This window comes from Rhinolophus hipposideros (genome assembly GCF_964194185.1).
Source record: "Rhinolophus hipposideros genome assembly, chromosome: X".
Taxonomy (NCBI): domain Eukaryota; kingdom Metazoa; phylum Chordata; class Mammalia; order Chiroptera; family Rhinolophidae; genus Rhinolophus; species Rhinolophus hipposideros.
In genome coordinates, this window is record NC_138046.1 from 1,505,038 (window position 1) to 1,529,491 (window position 24,454).

At 44.6% G+C, this 24,454-nt stretch overlaps 1 protein-coding gene across 1 annotated transcript in view; it reads right to left on the reverse strand.

Annotated features, from left to right (window-relative positions):
* The window catches only part of NHSL2 (NHS like 2), an 88,356-nt gene extending 84,631 nt beyond the window's left edge, over positions 1-3,725 (reverse strand). The window contains exon 1 of the mRNA XM_081041696.1: positions 3,706-3,725. The gene's annotated coding sequence lies outside the window, so the exon portion shown is untranslated. The remainder of the gene's footprint in view (positions 1-3,705) is intronic.
* Between the last annotated feature and the right edge of the window lie 20,729 nt (positions 3,726-24,454).

Genomic DNA, 24,454 nt, shown 5'->3' on the forward strand with positions numbered 1-24,454 from the left:
GAGCTGCCGCTGAGCTCCCGGATGGCTCAGTTGGTTGGAGCACATCCTCTCAACCACAAGGTTGCCAGTTTGACTCCCGCAAGGGATGATGGGTTGCGCCCCCTGCAACTAGCAACGGCAACTGGACCTGGAGCCGAGCTGCGCCCTCCACAACTAAGACTGAAAGGACAACAACTTGAAGCTGAACTAAGATTGCAAGGACAACAACCTGACTTGGAAAAAAAAAGTCCTAGAGGTACACACTGTTCCCCAATAAAATCCTGTTCTCCTTCCCCAATAAAATCTTTAAATAAAATGAAATAAAATAAAATTTATATGGTAAGGCAGAGGAACTAAAATAGCCAAAACAATTTTGAAAAAGAAGAATAATGGTAACCACAATATTGCCACAGGGATATGAAAGACAGTTTGGGGAATATAATCAATAATGTAAAGATTTTGTAGGTGTCAGATGGGCACATGTCTTATTAGGGAGACCACTTCATGGACGGTGTAGATGCTTGACCACTGCACTGTACACCTGAAGCTGAGGCTGAATAATACTGAATGTCAATTATAATTTAATATATATATATATAGTCATGGGATATGGAGTACAGCATAGGGAATAGAGTCAATGGAATTGTAACAGCTCTACACAATGTCCGAGGGGTAGTAGATTGGGGGAGGGCGTTATCACTTTGTGAGGGGTGTAAATGTCTAACTATTACATTGTTTTGTACACCGGAAACTAATAATAAAAAAGAAGAAAGTAGGATCACTCTACCCAATTTCAAAAGTTATTATGTAGCTACAGTAATCAAGACTGTCTGATCATGCTAGAGGGATAAACACATCGATCAATGGAACAAAGAACGCAGAAGGAGAGCAACACAAATAATGCCCACCTAATTTTCAGTAAAGGTGCAAAAGCAATTCAATGGAAGAAAATGGCCTTTTCAAATGATGCTGGAGCTATCGGACACAGGCAAAAAGTAAACGTTGACTTCTGCAGTGGGTTGAATAGTAGCCCCCCAAAAGATATGTCCATGTCCTTATTCCCAGAACCTGTGAATGGGACCTTAATTAGAAAACAGGTCTTTGTAGATGTAATTAAGTCAAGGATCTTGAGAGGAGGAGAGTATTCTGGATTATCCAAGTAGGCACTAAATGCAATGACGCATACCTTTAGGAAATAGACACACAGAGAGAAGACATACACAGAGGAGAAGGTGATGTGAAGATGGAGGCAGATATGGAAGAGGCAGGAAGGACCCTACCCCAGAACTTCCAGAGGGAGGTGGCCCTGCCGACACCTTGACCTCAGACTGGTCTCCAGAACCATGAGGAAATAAATTTCTGTTGTTTTAAGCTACCAGGTTTATGGCAATCTGTTATGGCAGTGTCAGGAAACTAATACAATCTGTTCCATAACTCATAAAAAAATCAATTTAAAATGCATCACAAACTAATCTTATTGTTGTAATTATTTGGCAATATATATGTGTATCAAATCATCGCATTGCATGCCTAAACTTATACACTATAAGTCAATTATATGTCAATAAAGCTGGAAAAAATGCATAGCAAACTTATATGTAAAATGTAAAACTATAAAATTTTCAGAAAAAGGAAAGGGTTTGGAATCTAGAGCTAGGCATATAAGCTAGATCTCATACTTAACAATCCAAAAATGACATGAACAGACAATTCACTGAAAAGGATATATGGATGGCAAGTAAATATATGAAAAAGTGTTCAATCACTTGCCATTGGGGACATGCAAATTAAAACCATAAGATATCACTACGTACCTATCAGAATAGCTTAAAAAAATTTAAAAAAAAAGTAGTGACCACACCAAATGCTGGTGAGGATGCAGAGAAACTGGGTCCCTCACACACTCCTGGTGGGAATGTGAGATGGTATGGCCATTCTGGAAAACAGTTTGGCAAGTGACTTCAAAAGCTAAACTTGCATCTACCATATGACCCAGCAATTGCACTCTTGGACGTTTATGCCAGAGAAATGAAAATGTATGTCCTCATAAAAACCTGTTACATGATTGTTCATAGCAGCTTTATTCACAATAGCCCCAAGGAAACAACCCAGAGGTCCTTCAAGGAGCGAGTGGATACGTTATCTGTGGAACTACTCAGCAACAAAACAGAAAAGACTGTTGACACGTACAACAGCCTAGATGAATCTGCAGATAATCATGCTGACTGAAGAAAACAAATAATTCTATATGATTCCATGTATATAACATTATTGAAATGACATAATTTTAGAAACAGAGGCAGATTAGTGAGTGCCAGGTGTTAAGGAGACGGTGGGGGTGGGAGGGATGTGGGTGTGGCTATGAAAGGACAACGTGAAGGACCCTTGTGGTGATGAAAATCTCTTGTCTTGAGATGTCACTGTGGTGCTTGTGACATTGTACTGGAGTTTTGCAGAGGTTGCCACTGAGCAAAACTAGGTGAAGAGTATATGGAATCTTTCTGTATTATTTCTTAAATTGCACGCGAAGCTACAATTATCTCAAAATAAAAAGTTTAATTTAAAAAGAATGAGTGAGGTCCAAGTGTTATAACATGGCAAGGTTTCCAAGATGTATTACTGAGTGAAAAAAGCAAGTCAGAAATCAGTATAGGAGTACACTGTGTGATACCATTTATTTTTAAATACCCGCACATAACCGAATTATGTACATATGGAAAACAAGAGGGTTTACAAGAGGGCATTCTGTGCTGATAACAGTGGTTACCTCTGGGGAGTGGAGTTGGGAAGCAAAGAGAATTTTAACTGTAGCTGGATTGTTTGGTTTCTTCCACAATGAGAATATATTCATATGCTACTTGTAGAGTAAAAATATTATCCTGGACACAGCTACAGTGTTCTAGGAATTCGAACATGTTTTTGCTTGTCCTGATCTGACCTATCCCTGTTTCATCACCACTGTGGTCAGGGGATCCAGCTCATGCCCCCCTGCCCTTGAGCTTCAAGGAAGTGGCTCCCGAGCCTACGTACTTTAGAAACCGGCCCATAAGCATTACCTTTGCGGTATGGAAGTGCCACCTGGAAGGGCCAATCTCCCCGTGACTGTGAATCTACTCCCTGCTTCTGACAATTTGAAAAACAACAAAGCAAAGCCCAGGCTAATCAATGCAACAACAGTTTCCATAAGGTTCAAGTTGACAAACAGTCATGCAAGTTTCAATCCTGGGAGAGCAAAGGCTTACCCAACCTCTGACCTGAAAACATGGCAGCAGTTGTGCTTGTCTAGAGGAACCTGAGAGCAGCAGGCATGAATAACCACCAGACACCTACACCCAGCTGTGTCTGACTGAGAGTAGACTCAGTCTAGGGTGGCTCCTAAGAGTGCATTCGTTCATTCATTTACCTTACATTTAGTGAGCACCTACTATATTATAGGCACTGATAATAGCAGTGAATAAAACAAAGTCCCTGCCCTCATGGAGGCCAGATAAATACATTATATGCCAGGGAATATTAGCTGCTATATATATAAAAAAAAAACCCCAGCATGGAAAGAGGGCTTCTGGGGCTTGAAATTTAGCAATGGTGCCAGAGAAGGCCTCACCGAGAAGGAAGTGAGGGAGCCAACTAGCTACAGAGCTATCCAGTGGTTCTGGATATTTTCCACGTGCCCCTCCAGATCTTCTTTACCCTTGCCCACCCAGCTTTGTGCCCAGGCAGGCTGACCTGTATGGACTGCATCAACAGGTCCCCTTGCCCTCTGGCTTCGGGTTAGGCTTGACCAATGGGAGGCACCTGCAAAGACATCAGAAGGGAAAAGAAAGTGAGATTTTTCACCAGCTCTGTGTGTGCAGGTTAATCACAGGTTGGCTGCTTCCCCTTACCGAACACCACAGCTCACCTTGTCCAGTTCCCATAACTACTCTCTGCCAGCATCCTGACTGCCACAGTGTGCCTGCAAAGCTTAAGGAGACTAACGTGCTGCAATGGAGGAGGTAATGGAGGCATGTGTGGGGTGATGTCAAGGGGGTGGGGGCCACATCATGAGCGCCCTGCAGATTACCATAAACACAACTGACATGAAGCAATTGGAGACTGTTGAGTAAAACACTGACATACTCACACTATGTTTTAACAGCATCACTTTAGGAGACTGGTGACACTCAAGAGAAGACGGTGGCTTGGAATAGGGGGGTGGCAGTGGGGGTCGTGAGAAGTGATCAGATTCCACATGGATTTTGAAGGTGGTGCAGAAAAATCTCGTTCATCAGAGTCACCAGAGCAAAAGCCCAAACCAGAGACTTGTTACCCTGCTTGTCATTGTATACCACCGAAAACGTTATTCCACAAGATGTCAGAAGGCCCTGTATGCAGCACAATCCCAGGAGCACATAGCTTGTGTGGGACACAAGTCTAGGCCAATGGCTCAGCCCAAAATGTTGCCAGACTATACTTGCCTCCAGAAAAACTGCAGAAAACTAATGTCATTGATTTTCCTAGCACACCTACCCCACCATGCCTGCCCTATCTGTACCTCCTGTCCTCTGCTCACAATCACTCACAGGCTGGCAGCAGACAGATCACGTCGATGAACCACTGAGCAGATACGGATGGACCCAGGAGCGGTCAGAACAGTGTGGGCAATATCTCAGAGGTACCATGGTTTTACTAAGGATTTTTTAATCTGCCTGGGAAAGCAGGCAACTATCACCCGTGGGCAGATCGCTGGGAGGAAGAGAAAATAGGAAACTTGGCCCCATAGACAGAAAGCCCCCCGCCTGAAGTATCTTCTGGGAACCAAAGCACCCTGGCATTTTGGGGTGAGCACTGTTGAATCTCCGGATAAGGCCTTCTGCCTCCTATCTGTGAACCACCAGCAAAGGCACCCAGCTGGAAACTGGAGAACAGCACAGGATTCTGAGGGCTCATTCCACAGCCAGGAAAAATTAATGGTATTTTGTTTATGTTCAAAGAAATCAATCCAAAGACATCAGCCCCACAACCAAAGTCAGCAAGACCGGGGAGCAAAGTGCTGCCAACCGGGGAGGGGATGGTCTGCATTGGAATCCTGGATCCAGGACTTTCAAGCTGTGTGACCTTGGGTAAGGTTCTTAATCCTCCCAGAACCTCAATTTTCTAATCTGTGAAATAGGGACAATATCTACCTCACAGAGTTGCATTAAGGATTGAATGAGCTCATGTGTGTAAAGGAAGCCGGTTGCCCTTAAGAAGAGCTGTCGGAGGAATTCTTCACCTCTTTCATGTGGATGCTGTTTTTCTGCTCTTTAATAACTGTGCAGTCTGCTTAGCTGGCATTTGATCCCAGCAGGGCACGGTTCCATGCACAGCTTGGCACTGAAGGGCACTAATGCCTATTAATTAACTGAACATTCAGCTGACCTGCCTAAGCAGCTGCTTTCATTTGCAGAATCCCAAATCTGTTCTTATTCCATTCCAGGTTATTTGAATCCCTTATATATGTAAGCTGTGGAAGCAGACCTTTGCTCCCCCTTTCTCTGTCATCCTCTCAGCCTCTGCTCGCATCTCCATTTTGCCCCCTGGCCTGTCCCTTGCCTTGGCGCTCCACCTTTTTCCTTGTTCCCTAGCTCTTTCACGAACTCTCATGTGAAGACAGTGCTGATGGGGAGAAAGCAGTTAAAAGTGTCTCAAGTGGACCCATGGCCAGGCTTGGGGAAAACCATTCCACTTCCTCTTTGCACTGTCGTACCAGCCCATCCATTCACACTGGACTAGGTAGATAATGGAATGACATGGTGCTGCCCTCAGAGAACTCCTACTCCAGTGGGAGAGACAGAGCTGGAGGTGGGTACAAAGGTGGGAAAACGTCCTCTTGCCTCTCAGGCGTCAGGGAAAGCTTTACAAGACAGGAGACTTGAACTGGGTCTTGAAGCATGAATGTGTTTTTGCAAATGGACAGAGGGTCAAAGGGCATCCCCGGGGAGGAGGTGGCGTGTGTGTGTTGGGGGCTCTGTGTAGCTGGATCGTGAGGCCTAGGAGATGAGCAACCGTGAGCCTTGAAAGGAGAATGTGGAGCCAGCTCGCCACGGGAGTGCCAGGTTGACGGGAAGCTGGGCTGCGGGGGTGAGAATGCATGGCTGAGGCGGTTGCACCTGGTGAATGCTGGGAAGGGACATGATGAAAGCTGTGTTTTAAGAAGATAATTCTAGAAGGCAAAGAGACCAAAAGAACAGAAGACAGCCAGGAGGCTGCTGCAATGGTCCTGCACAAGCTGACGCTATGCACGAGTGTTGACAGTGGGAATGGGAATGAAGGGGCACAGACGACACCGCGCCGGGAGCCCTGGCCTTTATCCTGGATTCATTCTCCATCTTTCCCTATACTTTCTCCCTTAGTGATCTGAATGGATCCTGGGCCTCAAATCTAACTCCCATCTCAATGTGGATTGATCACAAATCCATATCTTGAGATCTGACCTGTAATCTGCCCCTGGGACCAGATTCTGGGTCTTTCTGGACATTCCCAAGTAACCATCTCATTAGCACATTCAAAACTGCCATGGTGGTGTGTGTGCCTCAGCCCTGGCCCAGCTTGGGAGAGCCGTGTACACTACGGGCATCCGGTGCCTAGCTCAGTAACCGAAGGATCATTTTGCACATTTCTAGGGCAAACATGATTTCCAAGTTCTAAGCCACCAATTTCTATATGGATTTAGAGGATGGCCTTCCTTCACTCACTCACTGTCAAGTTCCTCAGCAGTGGCCCTCGGCCAGGGTTGGATCCTCCTGGCCCCAAGAAGTACTTGGAAATGTGTAGAGGCATCTCTGGTTGTCACAGTGACTTCAGGGTACTAGTGGTACTTAGAGCTGGGAGTCAGGATGTTAAACATCCTGCAATGCACAAGAGTGAGGGCAAGAATCTGTCTCTTTTGTTCTCTACTGTGTTCCCAGCAGGCAGCAGAGTGCACAGTACAGAAGGGTATGCAATAAGTATTTGTTACACAAGTAAATCGACACATCCCTTCATATAACCACACCTACTAAGCACCATCTTGGTTCCGGGGATGGAACGATGAACAAGACTTGGCCACTGCCTCTGCCCCTCAGCCAGACTTAGCTGGAACAGTAAAGATGATGGTGAGATTGAGGCTAAAAGTCAACAACGTCACGCCTTCCGTAATTATCACGGGGCCTCTTCCTAGCAAGGGGAATGGACTGCCACTTAAATGCCTAACTGAAAACTTATCATTCACTCAGACAGTTGAGTAGTATGTGCAACTTTCCGAAGCACTTTCTCAGACATGATCTTGCTGGAGTTGGGCTGGGAGGAGAGGAGGGATGGGGTAGGGGCTGGAATCAGAGCTGGGGCCTGAGAGGTTCCTGCCCAACTCAGGCCAGGGCTGGAGCAGACAGGCCCAATCAGACAGTCTCCTGGGATCAGGGAGGTCTGGTGTGAATGGAAACATGTGCCACATGGCCTGAATTGTAGGGGCCGGCTTCAGGCCCCCACAGCCCCAAACACTTCCAGATGGATTTATTTATAACTTCCAAACCAGAGGCAGCACTCAGCTGCTTTTCCTCACTCCCCTCCCCACTCCTGGAGCAAGCCTTGGCCGACCCTTTCCACTCCGGAAACCAGCAGGAGACGGGAATGTGCTGAACTGCTCCGTAGCAACCGCAGCCTGGGCTCCTGGTCACCGCCTTTCCCCTAGGTGGCAACAGCAGCTCACAGTGTGGGTGTCCTGCTGCCCATTTGGCCCATCTGTGCTCTCTAAGTGGGGAGTGTGAGCTGGGCACAGTCTGGCAAGTTTCCGTCCCAGACCAGCCTCCACTTCATAAAGCACAGACACACCCATGTCTTTTCATTTTCTGTCTCTGGCAGATTCTGAGCTCCCTCCCCTCTACCTTCTCCCATGGGATACTGCTTCTCATTGTACAGGCTGCCAGAGGCTCTGTACTCGGACATATCCCAAATCAGGAAACTGAAGCTCAGAGAGGTTGAGTAACTTGCCCAAGGCCACACAGCAGGTTAAGTAGCAGGGCCACAAGTCTAAACCCCCAAGCTCTGTTCCTGACTCTAGTGCCTCCTAAACCTCAAGTTTCCTCAAGTAGGAAGTGGGCTAATGCTTGGCAGGTAGTCTGGTTAGAAGTGTGGGCCCTGGAACTGCTCTGAGTGGAGCAAGAACTGGTTCTGTCATTTATTAGTTGGATGACCTTTGGTGAGTCACTCTTCTTCTCTGTAACTCAATTGCTTTGTTTGTCTTTTAAGGATGAAAAAGATAATGGATTGAAATGACTTAGTACACTGTTTGGCCCATAGTAAGCCCACAATAAATAAGAACCAATATGATGGTTTATTGCTAAATTGCATCATTCTCACAGCTCTTATCTCGAAACATCGGCCAGGCCCCAGACAAACATCACCTCATGACTCCTTAGACATAGAGAGAAGTGAACTTGGGCTTGGGGATATTAATTGACTTGCCTAAAGCCACACTTGTAGGAATAGAGGAGGGGCTTGAACGCAGGTGATTCTAGGTGATTCCAAAGCTTGTCTGAAAAGGCTTCCTATAGACTCTGAAGAACAAAAGCCCTCACATGTGCTCTTAGCTGGGTTTCTACCATGCTTCCCTCCCCTGCATCACAGTGTCCTCTCTTCCTCGTTCCCAAAGGTTTAGCCCACCCAGCTGACCCTAAGCAGGGCCTGTGAGCACATCAGGCTGGAACTGGTGGTGTCTGGAGGCAAACAAAGGCTCCAGAGTGAACCTACTAGATGCGCCATGTTTGTTTCTTGTACAACCTCTTCACCCTCAAAGTTACACAGAACCAAAGTCTGGCAATGCACCTCTCTGCATCCAAGGGTCCAAATTTTCCTGCAGCTGTTTAGCAACACTTGACACCAGATTTATGCCCCTGTGGGAGTCTTTGGTATTCTCACATTCCTTTCTGCTTGCTGCTGTGCAATTAAACACGCATAATTTCTCCATGTTTTCCCATCCCGCGCCACACGTCAGTAGCAGCAGTGACGGCACATATGGGCAAGAGAATGAGCAGATGCTTCTCTTGATAGAATGTGAGTCACCAAACAGGATTCAAATCCCATCAACAATTAGGCTCACTCTATCCCTATGGCCCTCATCTTTGCAGTGGGCTGCCCAGGGTGTTCAGAATCTCAACTAGTCCAAGAATAACTGCAGAGTTACTGGATAAATGCCCAGCACAAAAGGGGCATTTAATAAGTGCTCAATTTCTATCCAAACAAAGTTACTCTCAGAGTGTGTGGACAAACGTTACCAGAGTGCCGGGGGCAGCTCCTCTGCCTCCAGCACTGACCCTAGGAAAGCTTCCTCATCGAAGCCCAGAAACTACCAGATCAACAGACCCAGCCCCTCTGTAGAGGCTCTCTGAGCCCCAGTTTCCTTCTCTGTTGTTCTGAGGCATCTAACACCGAGTCAGGTCCATGGTACTTTCTCAACAAATATTTCATTTATAAAGCTTTACCTTGTAGTAAAAGTAAATTTTTATACAGTCTAGAATCATCTAGAGGATAACTACTCTTCCAGGAAATTCTTTAGTCTCTCAATACTTATGAAACATCTACAATGTACAGAGCAGCATGGGAGAAACAAAATAAAGTTTCTTTCTTCCGAGAGTCTATAACGTAGCTGGACATTTAGGCAAGCCTAGAATATGCCAGAATTTCAGAATGCCTTTAGGAGCCCAGCAAGCACTATTAAGTGGGTGCAGGAGGCTGAAGTAATACAACAATAGGGAGCTGGTGGGGACTGTGGCGAGCTGGAGGGCAGTGCTTCATCTAAAGAGGAAGCTGCCATCCTAAGCCAGCTAACAACCGTCCTGGGTAATACACAGCCAGTATCGCTAGACTTTTCTGTTTTTCAAACAAGCCAGAAATCCAGATTGCATGGAAAGATTATACATGTCAGCAAATAATGTAAAGAAAAAACAAACCATGCGCAGAGCAAACAAAACAACTCTGTGGGCATTACTCGATCCCCCAGCCACCCATTTGCCACTGGTCCATAATGGGAGATGATAAAGCGTCAAAATTAGTGTTACTGCCAAGAAGTTCTGGAGGTGCTCAGAGGAAGGCATGAGTCCCTGGGGCTGGTATGATCTAGAAAGTGTTCCTCAAGGTGGTTAGGATTCTGCCTGGGCCTCAGTGTGTGTGTGTGAATCTGATACGCAGAAGGGAGGGGCGGGAGGGGGAAAAGAAGGTTGTAGTCAGAGCTGAGGTGGGTCTGGCTGTTGCGAAGGCTTGGGGTGGGGGCAACTTCTGGCCATTGGTTGGTCTCAGTGGAGGAGGTTCCTCTTGACCGTGAGCGGAATCAGGGATCAGTGTGGAGGAAACAACGAAAACAGAGAATACTTAGAGATTCTGATTCTGAAAAGCCAATCAGAGAACAATATTCAACCCACACAGACAGGCAGACAGACAGACAGAGATGCCTCATCAGCAAGAATGGGAAAAGGACATGTTAGTTAAGTCCAGGGACTTTTCTAGAATACAGCAATGTAAAAATCTGTGAGAAGAGCAAGTAAACAATGCACAATCCTGGCTGGTGACTAGAAACAGGTCCAGAAGGTGGGAGTGAGACCTATCAGATAGTAAAGGGAGGCTCTGGCCCCATACAAGTACTGGGAAAAGGAAAAAATGAACAGGAGCTTTGATAAAGCCAGCAATCCTCACAAACCCTGGAAACTATTTTAAAAACACCTTAGTAAGAGCAAAGGTAAAATATATGTCCAGGATTAAAAGTCCTAGGGATTAGAAACCATTTTCCGTCAGTGTTATCTGGCAGGCCAGGAGACTGACTAAAGGATAGGAGGCATCTTACCCCAAAGTAGACAGCATAGGACGTGTGGCATGGAGGCGTCAGGCAGGGAGAATCGTGTCAGCCCTGCATCGGATTATGTAACCATTAAAACGAGGCAAGGTGGTTAAGCATCATGGGAAAAGCACACGCGTGGTTGGCAGAATTATGGCCCCGCAAATATGCCCACACGCTAAATCCTCGGAACCTGTGAATATGTTAGGCTAAATGGCAAAGTTCAGAAATGAGGTTTGCAGATGGAATTAAGGTTGCTAACCAGCTGCTCTTGAAATGGGGAGAGTCTCCTGCACTTTCCGGGTGGGCTCAATATCATCACAAGGGTCCATATAAAGTGAAAGTGGGAGGCAGGAGAGGCAGAAAGATGGGAGGCAAGAAAGAGTCAACTGGCCATTGCTGGTTTTGAAGACGCAGGAAGGGAACAAAGGCTGAGGAGTACGGGTGTCTAGAAGCTGAAAAAGGCAAGGGACCAGATTTTCCCCTAGAACACCTTGATTAATCCACTGAGACCCACTTCCCACTTCTGATCTCCAGAACTGTAACATAAAAAATTTGTGTTGCTTTCAGTCACTAAACTTGTGGCAATTTGTTACAGCAGCAACAGGAAATTAATACAGCTAGCTTTGGATTCAGACAGATGCAGGCTTTCATCCTGGCTCCACTACATGCCAATGAGTTGACCTTAATAACTTAATCTCTCTGAGTGTCAATATCCCGATCTCAACCTCAGAAATGGTGTCCATAATACACTTCACAGAGCTGAAGTGAAGAGAAACTGAAATGATGATCACAAAGAGATAGCACAGCCTGGCACAAAGAAGGTACCTGGCAATGTTCTTCTTTCCTCATCAATGTATTTGATGAAATAGGAATTAATACTTAATACTTAGGACCAGTGGTGTTCTGGTCAATGTTTAGCAACCGTCTCTCAAAAGAAAATGAATATATATATATATATGCATATATATATATATACACATATATGTATATATATATGTTTATATATGTGTATATGTGTATATATATACATATAAATTTACTTCTTATATAAGGATGTGAAGCACACAATTTATCAATAATAACGAAATCTATAATACTCTTTATTGCAAATTTCAATAGCAAATTGATTTTTACATAATGCTTTCATTGATTTTGCTGAATAGCCATAACCAACCTACAGTTGTAATAGAAGAGCAAGTGTAGTTTGCACATGAATGGTGGGTGATATTTTCATTTATGTTAATGAATAAGAATAAAGTGAAACAATAAAGAAGTGTTGGGAAAGAAAGAAGTGTTGGAACTTGAGAAATTCATCAATGATTCAAACAACTTCTTTCTGAATCACATAATAGTTTCCATTTACTGGAAGCATACTTCCTCGAGTTTATTTATTTATTTATTTATTTATTTATTTATTTATGTATTTATTTATGTATTTATTTTGCTATTCACGGAGTAACAGCTATAGACATTACACACTCTTAAGTTTAATGTACATTATTAACTGCAGTTTTGTCAACTTTCTTAAGTCTAGAGTACAATGAACAAAACTAAAATCCAAGCCCTGATCTGTAGCATTCTCAGATTTCCATGACATTTGAAGGAACCTTAGTGACATTACCAAGAACGGTGTGGGAAAAGACACACAGTAGCACACCATTCAGTTGCAATAAATATGAATCAGCTCACAAGCATAGTACATGGTAAATAATTAGAAGAGGTGAATTTTACATATTTACTATTATTTTTTAATATAATTTATTCAACTGTAAGTTTATATAATTTAATTTTTTGCTTAATAGTTAATATTTAACTTTCTGATAATTTTAAAGTTACAGAAGAATTGCAAAAGCAGTACAGAGAGGTCCCTATACCCTTCACGCAGTTTCCCCTTCTGTTGATATCTTACAAAGTTATAAAACATTTATCAAAACTGAGAAATGAACCTTGGTATAACATTATTAACGAAAGTACAAAACTTCTTTGGATTTCCCCACCTTCCCCACTAATGTCCTTTTCTCTGTTGTAGGATCCAATCCAGGATCCTCTATTGCATTTAGTTGGTCATTTATTTGGTAGAAGGTCCCTCAGTTTCAGCTTGTCTTCTGTCTTCTCATATACTGCAATTAAATTTTTTAACAATGGCTTTGTTTAACACATGGTTCAGAAATTTCCTAAATATTTAACAGGTGGCTCTCATGAGCCACAACAAGCCAACCTCAGCATACCACTACCTAGGACACTGAGCAAAATTGACAAACAATTCATTTGCTTTTTTTTAAATTCCACAAATATTTATTGAGCGCCCTCTAGGGGTTAGTGCTGGGGATGTGGAGATTAATAAAACAGTCCTTGCCACTGAGAAAATTACAGGTTGGGGGACATGACAGAACAGCAGCAGAAAATACCCCTAGAGCAATCAGGGCTATGACAGGAAGAATGGAATGTGCCGGAGCACTCAGAGGTGGGAGGGATCACCTCTGCATGGGGAGGTCAAGGAAGGCTACACAGATGAAGTAAAGGATGAGCAAGAGGTTCCCAGGTGGGACGCAAGGAGATATGATGTGTGAGCTGAGTCTTGATGCAGTCGGTTGAGGAAGCAAAAGGAAAAACAGTCACCCACTTATTCTTTCATTCCATAAGCTCATGCACGGTGCCATCTTCACACTGCCTCATCTTAAAGACAGCCGAGCCATCATCTCATGCTTATTCCAGAAGCATAAATTCTGTACTGGGTTCTGGAGATGCCCAAACATGTAATTAGTAAGGACATGGGTCAGTTGCTAAGTGTAGCCATTATGTCACCTAGCACCACCCCCTCACACCCATGTACAGACCCCGGGGGGCTATACTTAGCAACTGACCCGTGCGTTGGGCAGGCAGAGTATAAATGCCCACAGGATGAGATAGTGTTGACAACGCATTGAGGACCAACTAAAGGCAGGGGCCCTTGACCTGAAACCAAGACCCCTCAGATGAGCTTTTATGTCACTTCCTCAGCCCCCTCTACATACACATCCCACTGTACTGCTTTATTTTCTTCATATATTTATTACTATCTGAAATTATTTGTCTCTACAGTTGACCCTTGAACAACATGAGTTTGAACTTCAGGGTCGACTGACATTGATTGTTTTCAATGACTACTATAAATGTGTTTTTTCTTCCTTATAATTTTAACTGGCTTACTTTATTGTAAGAACACAGTATATAATACATATAACACAAAGTATGTGCTAATCGACTGTTTCTGTCATCACGGAGGCTTCCAGTCAACAGTAGGCTAGTAGTTGTTAAGTTTGGGGGGGAGTTGAAAGTTATATGTGGATTTTCAACAGTGGGGGATCAGAGCCCCTAACCCCTGGGTTGTTCAAGGGCTAAATGCCCTTCCTTTGCCTGTGTCCTTCCACTAGAATCTCAGCTCCTCAAACATAGTATCCTTGTCTGTCCTGTCAGCAATATACGCCCAGCTCCCAGCTCAGGGGCTGGCCCACTGGGGTCATGAAATATCTGTGGAGTCGGCAAGTGAATGAAATGAGTGGATGGATGCTATGACTCAGATGTAAGGGCTGGATCCCTAACCCTCTGTGCCCCAAACTGTCTCCCTCAGTTTTAAATCTGTGGCCTACCTTCTGTGCCTTGACTCAGAACTTGAATCTTCCATGGAGGAAGAAAACAGTGTTCCTCTTAGAACACTTGTGAGAATGCAAAAGATAACAATGACAATAACTAACATTTACTGTGCTCACTAAGCACTTGATATACCAGGGGTGCCAAAAAATGTACACACATTTTAAGAAAGGAAGAAGGGAAAAGAACTGCATTAAAATTATGCTGATGGGAACCACTTTGAGCACCTCTTGTAATTACAGAAGTCAAACGTGACTTGCATTCATCTTCTGTTATTGAGCATTACAATTTTGATACAGTTTTCCTTTCTTAAAATGTGTAGACATCTTTTTGGCACCCTCTATATATTCAACAGATATTTATTGAGTCTCTACTAGGTGCCAGGCACTGTTTAGACACTCGAGATATAGCAATGAATACAAGACAAAAACCTCTGCTTTTGTGGAGCTTAAATATTAGCTCATTTAACCTGAAAACAACCTTAAGATATAGATCCTGTGATTATTCCCATTTTAAAGATGAGGAAACTGAGGCACAGAGGCTCAGTGGCTTGCTGAAGATCACACGGCTATGGAACGGCATAGCCAGGCAGTCCGGGCCCTGAGCCTGTGCTCTTAACTAACAGGCTACCTTGCCTCCTGAAGAGCTATTACAAGGGGAGTGCTTGGCAAACTGCATGACTTTGACAAATTTCACTTCCTGTTATTCTTGGTGGGAGCACAGTGTGTTTTAGGGGCAGGAAAGAAACTGGCAGCGCAGACTTAGCGCTCTGTCTCCCTCCCCCCACCCCAGAGTCCTGTCCTGATCCCCTCCTACTGATTTGTCGCCCTTGTGGAGGTCCTGCCCCACCCCCCTTGCTGTAGTCCTCCCATTCAGCCTCCAGCCCAAGAGGACAAAGGACAGCTTGACCAACCCCCACTGGGCTTTTCTGGTTTTCTGTTTCCCTTGGAAGCAAGTGCTCTCTGATCTGTGGAATGAGAAAAGAAAATAGTTTATCACGTGGAGTGCCCCCCACACACTGCCCCCATCGCTCACTAGTCTCAGCCTCTCAGGACACCCAGATTCCTGGCAGGGCTAGGCCGGACAGGCGCCTCCCTTCTGCTCAGCCCTCAGGGAGCCGGCGGGAGAGTGATGACTTCCATCTGCGCTGGCCTGTTTTCCACGCCTTGGGCTCCACCTGTGGCTTAGACGGAGCCAAAGGAAGAACGAAGCTTCTGCAGCTCTCAAAGCTACAAGCACATGGGCGCGTCTCCTAGACCTCAGCCAGCAGATTTCCAACTGATTCTTGCACAAGGAGGAGGTCGTACGGGACCTTGGGCCAATTCCCTAACCCCTCCAAGACTCAGTTTTGTCCCCTGAAGAATGGGTCTAAGAATGCCTGCTTCATGCTGTTATTAGGACGTTTCAAATTTTAAGAGAGAAATGCTTGAAGAGCTTGGTCTAGGAGAGGAGATGGAATTGCTCCAGAGAGGGGCTGCCTTTACTGAGCACGAGGCCTGGGGTGCAACTGTCAGGGGTTGCCAGCTCCAGGCCCAGCCGGCTCTGTGGAAATTCAGGCCACAGCAGTCCATCCTGCAGCCATCTGGCTGACTCTGGGGCTGTCTGGCCTTGTCTCTACACTGGCTCCTGTTGCCGTCAGAACATCCTGGTTTCCACCCACATGTGACAGCCAGGTCCCCCATTCATGTCACAAACATGTACATAACACACAGCACACCACAGCCACGTCACCTACACTGTCATGTCGCCACGTGAGCAGAGTCTTTGGTCCTGGCTGCGATGCCTGACACGTCCACAAGCACGTGTGCCCACCTGCTCTTACACGCACAACCATCTTATGTATCCCATCCAACACCTTGCTCACCTGAGTTGGTTGCAGTTGTGCAAAGGAAACCAAGAACACACACATAAAACCCAAAACTCTTTCTCTGGGGCTTTAAAATGTGTGTGTGAAGTCTCTTTGGAAAGTTCGCCTTCTCCATTCTATTTGCTTTGACCAACAGCTGTGTCCCTATACTCCTAAGCTGCAGAGCAGAAAAGAGCAGAACCAGGTAGGTGACACCATAGGCATACCCTTTCGCCCAGCACGCTCTCTACGGTCGTTCTAGGCTTGATTACAAAGTCTGTCTGTGCTCTCCCCTCTGCCTCCCTCATCCTCCCAGTCCCCATCCCAGATGCCTGCAACTGCTACATCCACCGTGGATTCGCCATGTGTGCCCCTATCAGAACAGCCCACATTGAGTTTGGGGGCAGCCAGGCTACAGGTCCCCTCAAGTCACTGCAGCCACTTGGCACCACAGGCGATGGCCACTTTACCCAGTGACTGTGCCCAGCAATAGGCACAGACCCACATACCAGCCCTCTGCCCATTTTCTGTACCTTTCACCCAGACGCTGCCCAAACGTGTGGGGCTCCAGTGCTGTCCTGACTGGGCAAACGCCTTCCAGCAGCCGCTGTGTTGATCTAGCATCTCCCAGTGAGCAGGGCCTCGCGAGCTAGGGCCAGGCAGATTTGTAGCTTATGTGGCCCTTGGGACCAGCGAATAAAAAGGAACCCAGAGGTGGCAATGCCATCCCTGACCTTCCCTGTCCACCCCGCGCTTCTCTGTGGAGTCTCAGTGCAGACAGGGCCACTGAGAGCCCAGCAGAGAGCAAGAGCTACGGCTGCCAGCACACCCTCCACATTCAGCACTTTGTCCTGGAAAGGACCCTCCCAGGCAACTTGGGCTAAATTCATACTTTGTGCCTGCAACCAATGCCCTCTGTGTGTGCCCAGCTGGCTGACCATGGGCAAGCTGTGCTCGATTCTTTCTAGACTATAAATGGGCCTCATTTGTGCTGGGCTACGTGAAGACAATCACTTTCAATGGAACGACATCTCCCACTGCAGCTGACTGCCAAAGGCAGAAAGACGAAGGGCCAGTCAGGCCTAGCTCTGTATATTAGGTGACATATGACATTGGAACCGCTTAAGCAAAGCACTAAAGCACTAGCAGTTTTGTTTTTGGTGGGGTTTTTTTTCAAAGCAGGTCAGAGACCCTCTGCCTTCGAGCACTCAGCAGCTAATGAAAATCAGAGAGGAGGGGAGGTGTCATAAGACAGGAGAGAGGAGAGGGGCTGGGAACTAGAGCTCACACACCTTATAAAAAGGCATTCAAAGTCATTCTAATCTGCCAACCAGCAAAGCCTCTCTGCGCACCCTCAGGGCCTGACTGGTGTAAGTTTGGATTTGCTGTTGGAGATGTGAAGCCCAGAGGGGAAAGGACTCCTCCAAGGTCACCCAACCCATGACAGAGGCCCTGGCACAACTGTTTGGCAAACTGCGTCCTATTCATTCCTTTATTCCCTCAGCAAACAAGTCACGATCCCCACCAGAACCTAGGCATCCTCCTGTGCTGTTAGGGCCCCAGAAGGCCTCGGTCCAGTAGGAAAGTGGCAAGAACTGAGCGTGGAAATCGAAGTTGAGAGCAGGGAGCATGGGGCCCTGAGTGGCAAGCCGAGGCATTTGGATTTTATGCTGGAAGCAGCACAGAAGTTTTGGGCCAGGCTGAGCAGCCGTCAGAAAGCCGTTCCATAGGCACCTGGATCCAGCAGTGGACAATGACAAGTAGCATTGGGGCCAGGCCAGTGGGCTGGGGGTGTAATTGGAGGCTCAGAGAATGGTTAAAGAAATCAATAGTTTGAGAAGAGAAGGGAAAGGATGAATGTGTAAGACACTGCGAATCAACAGGGTGGGGCTTCTAGGGATTTGAGTGTGCGAGCGTGTGTTCATGTGCATGGGGGGGTGGATGGGCCTGGGGTGAAGGAGACGGGGTGACAACAGGCAAGAAGAGGGAAAAATCAAGATGACTCCAAGATGGAGTAGATGGCTGGAATGCCGACAGAAAGAAACCAGAGGACCTGGACTGGGAGGGCTAGTGGGTGGGTGTGGATGTGCAAATGTTCTCTATGACAGCAGCCTCAAGGCCAATAGGAAGAATCTGCGATTGTCCTTTTTATGTTACTTTAGCCTCTCCTGCCTCAGAATGGAAAACTGAACCAGGCCTCTTGACCTCCGGACTCTTCCATATGCCCGGAAGTGACCTCTGGGGAAATCCCACTTGGTGCCTTTGGCTGAAATGGTCCAACGGTTTAACAAATACTAATCAAACAAATAACTAAAATACATTCTCCACCCCTGGCCTCCGTCTGTCCCCCACTCCAAAACAGCTCTGTGGGAAAGTCAATTTGGGAATTTCCCACATGTGTCTATGACCGCAATGCCAGAGCAATGGTCTGAGTCAGCTACAACCTTCAAAACTCTGTATGTGATTTTCATATTGAAAGCAGCATGCTGGCTGACACAGCCCTGGTGATGCTGTAAAATGAATCCCAGGGTCACATCAGGGGTTACCTGGCACTTCTGTGTGGGCTTCCAAAGGCCTGAGCCAGCAGGTAGAGAGAGGCCTGCCTACCAGGCATGTGACCGAACTGTGAAGCCCATCTGGGTGACCCAGTTACCCCACACACCCCACAGGGATGGTCCATTCCCCTCCCATTCCCTTTCCTTTTTCCTCAGCATCACTGAACAAGGCCAAACCATTGTGGGGTTCCAAAAATAGATGAAGACTCCCAGTCCAAGCCTTGACCACAGAAAGGGGACTTGAAAACTTGCAGATGAAACTGAAGCTGAAGAATGCATGAGGCTCTGGAAAAAGAGTAGGTGCTTTGGAGTTCAACTCTGGTTCCAGTCTTAACTTGGCCTCCTACCAGATGCATGGTCCGGTCACACTTTTCTCATGTGTAAAATTGCAATTATGATACATCCCTTTCAGGGTTACTGTGAGGATGAAATGTGCTGATGCACACACAGCTCCTGGCACATGACAAACACTCAGTAAAAGTTTCATCTTTCATATCTTCTGCTTTTGAAGACAAGATCTTTTCAATAAGGACCAGGTGTTTTATCAAGATACTACCTGGTGAGAGGGGTGGGGAGGGTGGAGAGCCAAGGCGAAATGAAAGGGTGGCAATATCTCATTTTACAAGATGGAATTCAAAAGATGCAGCCAAGAATTGATGGAACAAAAACATGAAAATGTGAGTATATTGCATAAATTACTAGATTAACCAAGAAAGGAATAAAAATGGTGATATAGCTATATAATGGTGATAAATCCTCAACTAGCTTAACAGGAAGTCAACAGCTAATTTCCAAAAAATGGTAAATAAAAAGCAATAAAGAAGTGCCTTATTTAGAGAAATGAGGGTAAGTACAGGAAGAAAGGAAGGAAAATTGGTTGCCTCCCAGAAAGGCAACTGTGGTGGGGTTCCTGCAGGGGACTTTGATTACAAAAGCCCAGCCAGGAGTAAGATGAAAAGCATGGGGTAGAGCCAAGTCCACCTTAAGGGCGGGCCAACAGCATCACAGCTGCCATGTGTTCCACCTTAGACCCTCCCCCACACGCTGCCCATAGCCTCATCTGATACAGATCAGAGCCTTTTAAAAAGGGAGAAGCTTTACTGGGCCAGTTGCTCCAAAACGTTTCCGAGGTGATGAAATCAAACAGGGTTGTACATAGTATACTTGAAGGAAGAGCAGAAAGCAGAGATCATTTAGGAGGCAGAGGTCTGCTTCTCCCCTTCACCTTACCTGGCTAGCTAATGGGAGCCCTGAGCCACTAATCCCTGAATTTTGTTAGGCTGCAAACTTGGATGCTGGGAGGAGTGGTGATGGGAGAAGGAGCTAGTCTGGAAGAAAAGAGAAATGCTGTCTCTGTAAATAAAGAAAGCTCAGGGCCAAGAGAAGAAGGAGGGAAAGCAGCGAGGGGAAGGGGACAGGGATCAGGCCATGAGATGACAACTGGCGTGACAAGAAGAGACAAAGGTCATGGGGGGTGAGGGCACCATGGGGTCCACGGTTTTTAAAGAAGCAATTGAAGGCATTTACTGATGGAGCGGGAAGGAGAAAGAAAGATAGGAGTGGGGTACATAACGTCTCAAATCTGGGGGATCACTGCATAAATTATATAAATGTCTAACCACTATGCTATACACCTGAAATTAATATAATATAATATTGAACATCAAAAAAATAGATGACAAAAGGAAAAACAAAGAAAAAAATCAAAATTAATGAGGAAAAGCCAAACAAATAGAGACGGTGGTGGTAATAATGATGATGCTGATAGCAATAATTCTTGCTCTAAAAACTTAACTGTATGATTATATGTGTGTGCATGTAGGCTTGTTCAAAAAGCTGTATCTTTAGATATACCGATAAATAAATATTTTTAATCATAAAAAAATTTCTAGACATAGACATATCATATTGATATTTCCATATCAGCACATACAGAAAAACCTGATTCTTTTTTGTCCTCCCTGGAGAATATTCTGCCATAAGGAGGTACCATATTTTATTTATGGCACTAAATGAGAGACATTTTGATAGTTTCCTAATGTTTTGCTGTTACAAACAATATTCCAATAAATATTTTTAGGCATATGTGTATTAATATACCACGTATTCCTAGAAATGAAATTGTTGGCTCAAAGATTATGTGCATTTGTAATTTGATAGCTATTGCCAAATAGTTCTCCAAAAAAAGGAACTGGACCAATTTACTACATGCCTACTGACAGAACATTCGAGTGCTGCTTCTCCCACCCCTTCAGCACTGAACTTCAAAGCTTTTGGTGTTGGCTAATCTGATAAAATTTGATACTTTATTATTTAAATTTGCATTTACCTCTGAGAAAGATTAAGCATCTTTTCAAATGTTTCTCTCTGTCTTCTTTTTTGAACTTTGCCCCTCTTTTCCATTCTTGGCTTTTTGTCCTTTGCTTTATGAGAGTTCTTAATTCACTAAGCAAATTAACCTTTTGTTGTTATACATATGCTAGTTAGGTTCCATTTTTGTTAGGTTGCAAAAGTCCCATCCCCACCCCACCTTTATTTTATCATTTGTCTTTTGACATTATTTATGGTTTATTTGTCCTTGCAGAAAATTTTAAATTATACATTATCAAATGATCACTATTTTCTTTAAGTTTTGTGGGGTTTTCACACTAAGATTATAAAAGTAAATTCTCCCATGGATAATTCTAATACTTCCATGTTTTACTTTTTAATATTTTAATCCCTGAGTCATCTGGAATTTATTTTGATTTCAACTGGGATTTAACTTTATTTTTTTCAAATAGGTAACCAGTCAATGCATCATTATTTATTAAATAACCGTCTCATATAACTCTGAAATGTCACTTCATTTATTAAATCTCCCTATGGATTGGGGTCTGTTTTGGGGACTCTCTTTTCCATTGTCTGAAGGTCCATTAATGTACCAGAACCAAACCGTTTTATAATGGATTTCAATAGATTTATAATAGAGTCCAATACAGTAGTGCTACTAACACTTGATTTTAGGGGGAAAGTCCATTCTCAGGCTTGGACAACAGACATAAAATTGGCCATGTGGCTCGTGAGGCCACCTGTTCAGAAACAGAAAGGGCAGCCTGTTCACCATCAGAACTTTCTGACCATCAACCTGGTGCACATTTCTAACATTCACTTTACTGGATAAAAGGTCCTCACTGAGGCACAAAAATTTGGACCTAGGAGGGCTGAATGAGCCAGCGGGTGTCCTTGACACATGGTCTCATTCTCAGAGAGGCTATGACTTCTCTGAGTTCCCACACTACCACAGTGACCCTCAGATCATGGGAGAACTGGCACAAGTCAGCCTCTGACCACGAAGCAGGGTGCAGGGGTATATGCTGCAGTCTGATAAAATAGTCAGATTTCTTAACAATGCACCTACCCAGTAATGCTTACTACCAGCTCTAGGAAGTAGTAGGCTAAATACACACATACCGAATTTGCTGCACTAGAGTAGGAATTGGAATTGGCTGATAGTGATAGCACTGACCCAGTTGATACAAGATCACTATAAAAAATCTGTTGTATTTCTATGCTGTAGCATGAACAACCTCAAAATGAAGTTAAGAAAATAATTCCATTTACAAGAGTATCAAAAAGAATAAAATACTTGGGAATAAACTTAACAAAAGAAGTACAGAATTCATACTCTGAAAACTATAAAACATTGTAGAAAAAAAAATCAAAGGACACATACATAAATGGGGAGACATCCCACAGTCACATATCAGAAGAGGTGATATTGTTAAAATGGTAACTCCTCAAATTAATCTACAGATTCAAAGCAATCCCTGCTGTCTTTTTTTGCAGATATTGACAAACTGATCCAACAATCCATACAGGAATAAAAAAGACCCACAATGGCTAAAATATTATTGGAAAAAATAAAAAAAACAGCAAATTTGAAGGAGTAACACTTCCCAATATCAAAGCTTACTACAAAGTTACAATAATCAAGATAGTGTGAGTATGGTACTAGCATAAGCACAGAAACGTAAATTAATCGAACAGAACTAAAACATCATAAAGAAGCCCAAAATTTATGTTCAATTGATTTTTGAACATAAAAATTCCAAGATGATTCAATGGGGGGAAAGTGGTTTTCAGTAACTTGTGCTGGGGGCTGGCCAGTAGCTCAGGTGGTTGGAGCGCCGTGCTCCTAACATCAAGGTCGCCAGTTCGATTCCCACATGGGCCAGTGAGCTGCACTCTCTACAGCTAAGATTGTGAACAATGGCTCTCCCTGGAGCTTGGCTGCCAAGAGCAGCCGGAGGTCGGAGTGAGCTGCCATGTGCTGCAGTGGGCCACTGTGTGCCGCCACGAGTGGCTGGTGGCCAGCGTGAGTGGCGGCAGCCAGCGAGAGCTGTCGTGACCTGCTGTGAGCGGCCGACCAATGACCGGCGATCGACTGCCTCAGCCAGTGGGGAGCGCAAGGCTCATAATACGAGCATGGGCCAGGGAGCTGTGTCCTACACAACTAGACTGAGAAAAAATGGCTTGAACCTGGGTGGGGAGGGAGGCGGAAGAAGGGGAAAAATAAAATAAGTAACTGGTGCTAGGACAACTGGATAGCTACATGAAAAAACAAATGAAGTTGGACACCTATCTGACACCATACACAAAAAATTAAATCAAAGATTATAGACTAAACGCAAAAGCTAAAACCGCAAAGCTCTTAGAATAAAATACAGAAGTAAATCTTCACCATATTGGGTTACGCTATTTTTTTCTTACATACGAAACTGAAAATCAAAGGCAAGAGAAGAGAAGATTGACAAGTTGGACTTCATCAAAATTGAAAACTTTTGTACTTCAAGGGACACCATCAATAAAAGGTAAAAATAGCCCACATTACATAAATATTCGTAGCACCATTATTTATAATATCCAAAAACTGGAAACAACCCAAGTGCGTATCAACCGCTAAATGAATTAATAAAATGTGGTACATCTATACAATGAAACATTACTGAACAGCAAAATAAAGTGGCAAGTTCAACTTCCAGCATGACAGTGTGAGGAGTTCTGTGAACAATCTCCCCAGGAAAATTGGTGAAAAATACATTTTTTAAAATCTAATCATTGACTTCTGGTTTCCAGTCTGTCATGTAAGGAGCTTAGAAGTCACCACTTTATCCTAACAAGTAAAAAGCTGAACAAACTGAAAATCAACTCCTCTTGGATTCATCAGAGAAGTGAGGTGACAGGGCAGACTGCTGCCCTCCAAATTAAAGACAGGCAGATACAGAGAACTGCAACTTACAGGAGCAGAAACCTGCACCAGGAAAATATAAACTGTAATTGAGAAATTGTTGGAGGCTAAGAGATAAAAATTCCAGTGAACCCAGTCATAAGGAGGGCCTCACACTTTGGTGAATTTTACCTCCAGGAGCTCTATCAGGTTCTCACAGTGAAGATCAGAGAAAAATGCCCTAGTGCTTCCAGCAGGGGAAGGAGAAACGGAACCATTTTGAAATATGCCAGACCATTCTGTTCTTCTTAACAAGATCTGGTTAACTACAGCCTAACCTGCTGTGTGTGTGTGTGGTGTTGTTGTTGTTGTTGTTTTACCAGAGCATAATCAACCTGGGAGAAAGG